Source organism: Otolemur garnettii, unplaced genomic scaffold (genome assembly GCF_000181295.1).
Source record: "Otolemur garnettii isolate 467f Iridium unplaced genomic scaffold, OtoGar3 scaffold00015, whole genome shotgun sequence".
Lineage (NCBI taxonomy): Eukaryota > Metazoa > Chordata > Mammalia > Primates > Galagidae > Otolemur > Otolemur garnettii.
The window spans coordinates 14,789,525-14,800,721 of NW_003852410.1; the positions used below are offsets into that span (position 1 = coordinate 14,789,525).

General features: G+C 49.6%; 1 non-coding gene across 1 annotated transcript; it reads right to left on the reverse strand.

Moving 5' to 3' along the window:
- Window positions 1-997: 997 nt before the first annotated feature.
- LOC111723805 lies at window positions 998-1,072 on the reverse strand. The gene has a single exon (XR_002772269.1). It is a non-coding gene; the product is annotated as a small nucleolar RNA U2-19 (small nucleolar RNA).
- Between the last annotated feature and the right edge of the window lie 10,125 nt (window positions 1,073-11,197).

Consider the following 11,197-nt stretch of genomic DNA (forward strand, 5'->3'; position numbering starts at 1 on the left):
TCAGGTGGACAGTCCCCCACTCACTGTCTTGTCTGTGCACCCAAGGCCCCTCTTTTCATACCTTTAATCACCGCTCAGGCCTCACCTGTGTCCTCACAAGGTGTTTCCATCAGGATAACCACCTGGGCTTCTAGGCTCCCTGCCCCCAGCTCTTCCCACCGCAGCTTACAGGTGCAGAGTTGTAGGCTGTGAAGATAGCTCAAGCTTCTCGGAAGAGTCTGCCAGGTTTGGGGGTGGGGTGAGGAGGTGTTTTCCTTGTCCCACTTACTTCTGGCTTGGGGCTTTTTCTCTATCTCCCAGTAGTTACCTGATAGGATGTCTGTTGACAATGGCTGCTAACTTTGGCTTGGGGAATAGTTGAGTGCCTATCAGTGAGGTGGAGGGCACCCCATGGGTAGGGGTTGAGGGTGGGGATGCCTCAGCCTGGGGACGCCCCAGGGACACTTCAGAGACTCTGGTTTGACTGAGGAATTTGGATCAGAAAGGAATGAAAGGAAAGACTTTGGTGGCTCAGTGCCTGTAGCTCAAGCGTCTAAGGCACCAGCCATATACACGAGAGCTGGCGGGTTTGAATCCAGCCCAGGCCTGCCAAACAACAATGACAACTACAACCAAAAAATAGCTGGGTGTTGTGGCAGGTGCCTGTAGTCCCAGCTACTTGGGAGGCTGAGGCAAGAGAATCGCTTAAGCCCAAGAGATGGAGGTTGCTGTGAGCTGTGACGCCACAGCACTCTACCCAGGACAACAGCTTTAAAAAAAAAAAAAAAAGAAATAAAGGAAAGACTTTGGGAGACAAACCTTTGCGTTACTGGTCAGAGACGATTCACCTTCCACACACATATACATATACATAAAAATACAAACACGCCTACACACCCTCCCAATCTCCTTCATTCATCAGCAAGTACTCAGTTACCCTCTGTCATCTTTACAAACACGCACACACGCCTCCCCAGACATAAGCCCTTTCCCTTTTACATTGCTTTATTGTCTTGCTTCTCAGAACTGTTGAGGCCCTGCATAGGGTAGGCTGGAATCTGATACTCAGACTTACCTATTTTCATCACTGATCCACTTCAGTAAGAGCAGATCTCGGAGATAACCAGAATCTTAGTAACAGCACTTTAGGGGAGCTGGGCTCCACAGGAGGTGGGGGAGTGTGTCTTAATCTAGACACTCTTCTCATTAAAGGATCCACTCAGCGCCTCTTGAGATGGAGATGAGAGGACTCCAGCTTGGGGACACCTTGTAGGAGAGAGATCCCTGTGAGGGACACCCAGAGGACCTTCCAGAAACCCTTTCCCCTGACTTTTCAGCATCTCCCACAACCCCCAGGCAGCTATGTGAAGGCCTCTCTTTATTTGGAATCAACTTGGCAGTAATGACACATTCTGAAAGGCTGCAGCGTGGAAGTCAGTAGCAGAAGCCCTTAATTCCCAGACCCAAGGGGGCTTCACATGACAGTTCCTCTCCTGCTGAGCACAAACCCACCATCTCTCTCCCTTCCAACCTCCAAGGAGGAGGGCCAGGCCACAGTGTGAAATGCTCTTAGAGGCATCCTGCTGCGGTGACAAGGCTCAGAAGAAAAAGGCAGATGGCTCCCCACTGCCCTGGGATGACATCCAAGTAGCCTGCCTGCTAGATTAACAAAGGCCATACTCATCCTTCCTCTAGGCACAGCTCCAGCCATGCCCTTGCCACATATGCCACTCCAGCTCCTGTGAGCTTCTGCAGTCCTTAGATCAGGCCTCCTGGCACCCCAGGCTGCTCCCTCTCCCGAGAATATGCCTCCCTCCCATCATCTCGTAGCTAACTCCTGTGCATCCTTCAGGACGTAGATGTCACTTCCTCCAGGAAGCCTTCCCAGGATGCCTCAGGATAGGGGCCCTAGAGCATAATTGTCAGGAGTTCAGGTACACTTGGGTTAGAATCCTACCTACTGGCTTTATCAGTTTCCCAGGGCTTTCGTGGAGGCTGTCATAAACTGGGTGGCTCAAACAACTGAAACTTATTGTCTTACAGTTCTGGAGACTGGAACTCAGAAATGAAGGTGTCAGAAGAGCTGGTTCCTCCTGAGGGCTGTGAGGGGGTCTCTCTCCTGGCTTCGCATAGCTCTGGCATTTGGCTTGTAGCTGGCGTTCTTCCTGGTCTTCCTCTTGCTTTCCCTCTGTGCAGGTCTGCCTCTGTGTCCATTTTCCCTTTTTATAAGGATGCCAGTCATATTGGATTGGGCCCACTTGAAAGATTTTACATTAACTTGATTATTTCTGTAAGAGCGTCTCTCCAAAAATGGTCACATTTTGAACTCCTAGGGGTTAGGAGTTCAACATAGCTTTTGGGGAGGACACAGTTAAACCCTGAACCTTGAGTGTATTATTTAACTTCTCTGAGCCCTGCTTTCCTTATCTTGAAGAAGAGTTGAATGAGGATTGTGAAAGGAAGAATTGCCCCCAGGATGTTGGGTGGTGACTTTGGTTCAAGGCTTGATTCACTGACCAGCTGCGTGATCTTGGGCAAGTAACTTAACCTCTCTGAATCAGTATCTCTTACTGCAAACAGCCCCCTGACCCCAAGCTCAGTAGCTTAAAGCAACATCATATATTGCACTCATAAGTCTATAATTTGGGCAGGGCACAGTGGGGAGAGCTTTTCTCAGTTCCATGGGACAGAAACTGAAGCAGTTCCACTGGACAGGAGGCTACGCTTCCAAGATGGCTCATTCACTAGCAAGTAGGACTGACTGTCAGTTGAGAGCTTGGCCTGGGGCTGCGGGTCAGGCACTTTGGATCTTCCTCATGTGAGTCTGTCCCATGGGACTGCTTGGGCTTCCTCGCAGCATGATGGCTGGGTTCCAAAAGTGAGGATCCCGAGAGAGCCAGGCAGAAGTTGCACCCTCTTTTATGACCCAGTTTTGGAAGTCACATAGTGTCATTTCACCCACAGTCTCAAGCCTGCCCAGATTCCAGGAGACACCCCGTGCTCTTAATGAGAGGAGGGTCAAGGTCATGTATTTTGGAAAACACATTTTGCCCACCCTTTATCGTCCTGAGCATCAGGAGTTACGACTTAGGCTGAGCCTTTACAAACATTATTTCTCATTTAATCCCTGTAAAACCCCCCTGCTGCTGATGCTCTTATCTCATTTCACAGATGAGGAAATTGAGGTTCAGAGAGGAGACTTGTCCAAGACCACCCAGCTAGGCAGTGACAGGGTCAGCCTGTCTTTGCTTCCAGAGCCTTCTGGTACTCAGACAGACATTACTAGTCACTGCCGTCTGCAGTTCCTGTTCACCCCTCCTGCTATTCACCCTTCCTCTCCCCAACTGCTCAATTCCCTGCCTAAAAGGAGGCTATTAATAGTGACTGTCCTGGGCCATTGTGGGTAGGAGAGAAGAGAAGGCACATGGAGGTCTCAGCGCAGGGTCTGGCACGTGGACAGTCTCAGTAAAGGTCTGTTGTCTTCTTATCCATTGCCTCCCTGATGCCTGAGATGGAGCTAATGTCAGAGGCTTGGCACATGGAGTTGACACATGGCTCCATAAATGTTTGTTGACTGAATGACAATTCTCATTTTCTAGAGAGGAAAACTAACTTTTTATGCTCACACAGTGGCATGGTAGGCCTGTAGTGTAGATGAATGAATGAATGAGCAAATGAATGAACAACTGAAAGTTCTCTGGATTAGGCTGGATTCCCTCAGGAGCAGACTCTGAGGCAAAGATTCAAGGACAAGGAGTTTATGCGGGGGTGACCCTAGGTGGCACTGGTAGGGGGTGGGGAAAGGAGAGAAGGAAGGAAGCATGTGTGTTAGTAAGCAGTTACTGGTGTAGGCACCTGGGACTCAGTTCCACTGGGGACCCTGGAAGACAGCAAGGAACTTGACTTGGAACACCCCACTGAGGTGTGCGGAGGCTGGGTAGTTAACTTCCAACTTGCACATGTCAGCTCCTCCTGGCTATGCTGACTGCAGTTCTCCCCATGGCTGAGCGCGCCCCTGGGCAGAGCGCATCCATGACTTGCCTGAGAAGCCTCTGGGTGTCAGGGAGCAGCGAGGGCAGAGGGAGTGTAGGCAAGCCACCAATAGACTCACCTGGGGCTCTAACAGCTCTCTGCTTCTGGCTGTTCTTCGAAGGCAAAGCATGATTCTGAAAACAATCTGCCTGCAACCCTTCTTCCTCCAAAGGGCCCTTGTTCCCGCAGGACTCCAGCCTCTGTCTGGAGCACCTTCCCTACCAGCACCTTCTCCAGTATCCTCTCCCCCTCCATAGCAAGGTATCCTACTGGGAGAGCAAGCAGAAACCCTGCAGAGTGGGAGTGGGCTGGGGAATTGCTGGGCAGGGCTGGGGAGAAGCTGCTTCACATGAGGCCACCACTTAAAGCATTTTTGGCTAAGAGCAAGGAGGGTGTTCTTCATATAGGTGTCCAGAGGCCACTGGCCTGTTGTTTGCCTGCTTCATTCCTCGGTGCAATCCCAGGCTGGCCTCTGAGTCCTTGGAGAATAGGGCTTCAGGTGGGATAAAGGGGCATGCTGACTGCCTAGTGCAGTCTGGGACTTGTCATTCACTCTAGACTTGCAGTTAGGCTTGGGCACTGCTCTTGGCTGTGCCACTTTCTGGCCACTTCTTTGGACAAGTCTCCAATTTCCTTGTTCTGCATCTGTAAAATGGGGAACACTTTTTTTCTTTTTTTGAGACAGAGTCTTACTCTATTGCCCTGGGATTGAGTGCCATGGCATCATCATAGCTCACAACAACTTCAAACTCTTGGGCTCAAGTGATCCTCCTGCCTCAGCCTCCCAGGTAGCTGGGACTACAGGTGCCCACCACAACACCTGGCTAGTATTTTATTTTATTTTATTTTTGAGACAGAGTCTCACTATGTCACCCTCAGTAGAATGCCTTGGCTTCACAGCTCACAGCAACCTCAAACTCTTGGGCTTAAGCAATTCCCTTGCTTTAGCCTCCCAAGTAGCTGGGACTACAGGTGTCCACCACAACGCCCAGCTATTTTTTTGTTGCAGTTGCCATTGTTTTAGCTGGCCTGGGCCAGGTTTGAACCCGCCAGCCTTGGTGTATGTGGCTACAGCCTATCCACTGAACTACGGGCGCTACGCTAGTTTTGGGGTCTTGCTCTTGATTAGGCTGGTCTTGAACTCCTGAGCTCAAGGAATCCTCCTATTTCAGTCTCCCAGGGTTCTAGGATTATAGGCATGAGCCACAATTCTTAATCCCAATTTCACAGGGCCCGCATGAATGTGACATTAGATATGGCTACATCTAGTAAATGATAGAGTGTTTCCTCAACGTCAGTCTCAAACCTGGGGCTTCTCTGGGTAGTTCTTGGAGGATTTGAATCTTTGAAGATCCTGGTAGTTACACATGTTGTTGGGTTGGATGCTGCCTTGGCATTGGGCACAACTGAGGACTCTCTTCAGACATTCCAGGCAGTGAGCACTGATGGAGTGGGGCTGGAGAGGAGAGGAGGGGTCTGGCAAATGCAGCACGAAGCAGCTGCATAAGCTACATAAGACACTCCCTTGGGAAACCTAATACATCTAGGGAAAAGTGGAAGGGAATGAAACGTACCAAGTGGTGCAAGATGCCAGAGGCAGAGACCCAAAGCTTTAGCCATCTTTGCATCAGTGACAATAAGTAGCCTCGGCCTAGCATCTATCATGCACCTGGCACTGGGCTGAGTGATTGCCACAAAAGATGACATTTTGGCCGGGCACAGGGGCTCACCCCTGTAATCCTGGCATTCTGGGAGGTCAAGGCAGGAAGCTTGATTGCTTGAGCTTAGGAGTTCAAGACCAGCCTGAGAAAGAGCAAGTCCCTATCTCTACCTAAAATAGAAAACTCAGCCAGCATTGGTGGCAGGCACCGGTGGTCCCAGCTACTTGGGAGGCTGAGGCAGGAGGATTGCTTGAGTCTAGGAGCTTGAGGTTGCAGTGAGCTATGATGATGCCACTGTACTCTGGCCAGGGTGACAGAGCCAAAACTTATCTTAAAAAAACTGATATTATTATCTTCATTTTGTAGTTGGGGGAACTGGGGCCATTCTTCGGAATGTGCAGCTAGCAGACAGCAGAGGTGTGACTGAAACCCAATCTGGGTGAGTCCAGAATTGGGGCCTCAATTGCAAACACAATAAAAGGAAAGTCCTCCTTGATTCTGCACAGGAGGAAGAAGAATGGAGAGAATGGTGGAGCGCACAGATCAGAGGAGCTTGGAAAGAGGGCAGGAGAATTCTCCACCAGGACAGGCTGCATCATTTGCCCTGCCCCATGCAGAATTGAAATGCAGGGTCCCTGTTAAGAGCCCAGTGAGAATTTCAAGATGATGACAGCAGAGCATTAAGCCAAGCATAGAGTCCTTCTGGGGTTGGGACTGTTTGACAGCTTGGGCAACGTATCCCTGGCGTCAGCTCTGTGCCCTGATTTTGAACACTAGCAGGTACAGATGGGGTTCTCTGTGGCAGGATGAGTTAGAGGCAAGCTTCTGGGTCAGACAGCTTGTGTTTGAACCCTGAATTCCCAGCTTCCTAGCTAATGACTTTGCACAACTTCTTTAAATTCCTTTGAGCCTCAGTTTCTTCTGCAAAATGGAACGTTGTTAGTTGTTATTTACCAGGAGTGCTGTGAGGCAGATGCAGGGAAGTGTTGAGCACCGTGCCTGCCCGGTAGTATAGACCAGCGTCGCTGCCTACCTCCTCAGGGTGCAGACCCCACAGAAAGCCAGGTCCCAGCTGTCATTACCCTAAGCATGGCTCAGCCCGGGCTGGAATCTTAGAGGCTGCAGCCTCTCAGCTCTGGCAGCTCCTCTTTTCTTTCCCATCCCCCAGGCTTTTAATGAGTTTAGTATTTTCATCAAATCATTCTTCCTACAACACAGGGCTGGGGGAGGCTAAAAATAGCTCCCTGAATCACATGATGGCTCCAAATGCGGAGGCTTCCAGCAAAGGTACAAGTGCGACTCCCTGTTTCCTAGGAAATGAGAGTCATTGTGATGCCTGACGCCAGGCCACCGCCAACAGCACATTGTTTCCTGTGACATCCCCGCGTGTGACAGCGGGGGCAGGGGTGGTGTGGGCAGGGCAATGGAACCTCCAGAACTGGCAGGTCTGGTGGCCTCAGGTCTGAGCCAGAAGCTGCCGGTCACCTTTAGGAGTGAAGGGTCTGTAAGGCAAGGGATTCTTCACACCTGGGCACCCTGTCCCACCCCACCACCAAGGAACAGGCAGGAAATGGCTTTGCCAGCCAGAGAGATGGATTTTCTCTCAGTAACCCACACTCTCTGCCTTTGTGGTTCCTCAGCCAACTTCTTGAAGCTAATGGCATTTTATTATTTAGGAATGAAAGCAGATCTGTTGACAAACACTTCCCCATGGAAATCTTTCTGGACTCCGCCCATCTTCCTCCTCCTATGTAGGATGACTCCCAGCACCCAAACCAATCTCAAGGCCTGTTAACTCACTGACTGCTGAGCCCCAGCCCTAGAGTGCCTTGTCCACTAGGTCTGGGGTTGGGCCCAAGAATTTGCATTTCAAGCTAGTCCAGACTCCCCAGGAGGTGTTGACACTGCACTCTGGGGAACCAGCTTTGAGAACTGCTGCCCCACTTGCTGTGGCCCATCTTTTCCCCAGCCCCTTTCTTCTCTTGGTTTTCTCACTTACTGCTTTTTGCAGCAACCTGGATTGCTTTTGGTCTCCTGTGTCTGGCCCCGTACTCAATAATTTATGGCCTCTGGGCTTTTGCTCTGGATCTTCTGCATGGACCCCCACCACACACACTTACATCTTGGCTAACTGCTATTCTTGCTTTAAATGTAAGAAGTAAGAGCTAGTACTTATTGACCTCTTCACGATTCTGTATGGTAAGCACTGTTGTTATCCCCATTTTACAGGCAAGGAAACTGACATTCAGTGGAAAGTCACAACCCCAAATCACAGAGCTAGAAAACAGCTGGGATTTCAGGTGGCTTGCACTTCAAGCCTACAGGCGAGTCACAGCTCACCTGTTGACTCTCTGAAGAAGACTTCTCTAGATCTTCCAGACTGGATATCATACACCTTCTTGGAGCTCCCCTACACTGCATAGGTGTCTTTATCAATGCAGGACAACCTAGCAGAACAGTTATCTGGTGATGGCTCTGTCTGCTTTCTTTCTTTCTTTCTTTCTTTTGAGACAGAGCCTCAAGCTGTCCCCCTGGGTAGAGTGCTGTGGCATCACAGCTCACAGCAACCTCCAACTCCTGGGCTCAAGTGAGTTTCCTGCCTCAGCCTCCCAAGTAGCTGGGACTACAGGCGCCTGCCACAATGCCTGGCTATTTTTTTTTGGTTGCAGCTGTCATTGTTGTTTGGCGGGCCCGGGCTGGATTTGAACCCACCACCTTAGGTATATGTGGCTGGTGCCTTAGCCACTTGAGCCACAGGCGCCAAGCCAGTTCTGTCTGCTTTCTTAGGCTGCTAGTTCCTCAATGACACAGGCCTTGTCCTAATCATCATGGTGTCCCAAATACCTAAAACAGGGTCTGATACTAGTAAGTGCTTAATAAATGCCATGTTCCTGACTGATTGACTAACAGCTGCTCAAATTTTCATTGAATAAATAAGTAAATGGTTGCTGCCTAATCATTATTAAGTGAATACATAAACAGTAGGTGCTCATGGCTGAATAAATGAATGAGATATTAAATTCTCAGTACATGCTGGTTTGTTGAGTGAATGAATTAATAGTAGCTAGTAATAACTATTTTCTGGATAAATTAATGAGCACATGAATGGCTAGCATGTGCTCATTAAATATTTCCTGGCTGGGTGAATGGATGGATTGGCTGGTGGATGATAGCTGGGCTGGGTTGGTAGGAAAATGAATGGGTGGACGGGTGGATGAATAGGTTGGTATCTAGATGGATGGATAAGGGAAATAGGTAGAGGTGATAGGTGAGCGGGTGGATGGATGGATGGGTAGGTAGATGAACAGGTGGGTAAGTAGCTTAGTGTATAGCTGAATGGATGGACGGGTGCATGAATAGGTTGGTATCTAGATGGATGGATAAGGGAAATAGGTAGAGGTGATAGGTGAGCGGGTGGATGGATGAACAGGTGGGTAAGTAGCTTAGTGTATAGCTGAATGGATGGGTGAATAGATGGCAGGAGAGACAGGGAGATGGGTCAGTGGTTGGATGGGTGTTAGACAGGCCCATAACTCTGACATCATTAGCATGGGGCACCATGTGTCATGCCACTTCTCCCAGAGAAATGTCAAAGAGTGAGTTATCCACAGGAGCCCAGGGCACATGCAGTCTGCAGCCTGAGGGTTCTCTGAGCCACAAGCTATGACTTGGGAAACCAGATGGATGATGCTGCATGAGCACCAGGAGCAGGCTGTGGAACTGTTTTAAATGTCAGGATGTCGCCCAGCCATGAGATTGGGGCCTGACGTTTGTCATGTTCCTGAGCATTTGTTTTAATGACTAATTATTTTCCATTTTCTGACATGGCACCTTGGGAGGGGAAAAGGGGAGTTGGCTGGAAGCTGGAGACCTGTGCTCTCTCTGCACAATTGAATTCACTAACAAGCCAGAAGTGAATTAACCCCAACCAGCCAGGTGCAGAGCTAAATCTGGAGACCCAACTCCCAGGCACAGCCAGGTGCTGCTCAGCTTGGAGTCCCTGCCTGGCTGGCTGGCTGGCACCTGCAAAGAATCCAGGACGATCAAGCTAAAACCCGGTGGGGAAAGGCAGGTTGCTGCTTGAAAGTTAGCTGATTTGTCTCAACAGAAAGGAAAGATACATGTTTGAGGTGATGTATATTCCAATTACCCTGGATCTGATTATTACACATTGTATACATACATCAAAATATCACATGTACCCTCAAAATATGTACTATGATATATCAATAAAAATACATTACCTGATTTTGATCTGTGATTAATTACGTGTGTGTTTTAAAGTCGTTACTATGTATAGGACAATGCTTTACCTGACCCTATCGTCACTATTGTCCCCATTTTACAGATGTGGAAACTAGGGGACAGGGGAGGGCAGACTGTGCTGTGGAGGTGGAGGGAGCAGTGTTAAGAGAAATATGAGCTGTTGAATCTGGTGGGAAGAGAGAGGCATGGAGATGACTCTGGGTGCTCTGGCCCATGCAGGGAATGTGGAGGTACAGAGGGAGGAGATGGCTGCAGGGAAAGGGAAGAGGGCAGCTTGGTGTGGGAGCAGTGTAAGCTACTTCTAGATGTCAACATGAGGAGTAGTCCCAGGTAGAAATGAGGCCTAGAGGTGCAGTGAAAAGTCCAGAGAGTGCTGACATGGAGCCCCTAGAAAACAACAGAATCCCTCACTCCCCTGCTCTTATCAGGGAGCAATGAGGTCTGTGGCAAAAGAAATTTCCCATCTCCTGACAAAAGAGGCAGTGTCCTCTCAGTTTCTGTCAACTTCTTGCTGTGTGGGAAAAGCTTAAGAGCAGGTGTCCTCAAACTACAGCCCGCAGGCCACATGCAGCCCACCTAGGACATTTATCCGGCCCACCGGGCGTTTTTGCCACCACTGCCTGTCCTGCTTAGCAGCTGACTCGTCCCAGGGCCTGCAGTCCGGCCCTCCAATGGTCTGAGGGGCAGTGAACTGGCCCTCTGTTTAAAAAGTTTGAGGGCCCCTGCTTAAGAGCTTCTGGTTTGTTTAGGGAAACAAATCTGGATTTTATGTTAAATTTCTTGGGTTTCATGTTAAATTTCTTGGAGGGAGTTCATTTAAAATTTTGCACAAGCACTGTCTGGGCCAAATGGCCCACATCTGTGGGCTAGATGCAGCCCATGGCAGTCAGCTGGCAACCTCTGGGGCGAGAGTGATGAGGAAGAGGCTGGGCAGAGCTTGGGGCCACAGTGTGGCAGGTGCAGCTCTCTGGCCAAGGGCACAGGAGGTGGGAGATTTCAGGAGTGAGTAGGGTAGAGTGCTGAGTCCCTAGGAAGGCTGGAAATTTGACCTACAGGGGATCAGATCAGGTTGTGTAATGGGAGGGGAAGAACCACTGCTCTTCTGTAGCAGCGATTTCCACTTGGTATGGACAGAATGTTTGCATTCCTTCAAAATTCACATTGGAAATCCTAACCCCCCAGGTGATGGTATTAGAAGGTGGGAGACTTTGGGACATGATTATGTTACAAAGGTGGAGCCCTCATGACTGGAATTAGTG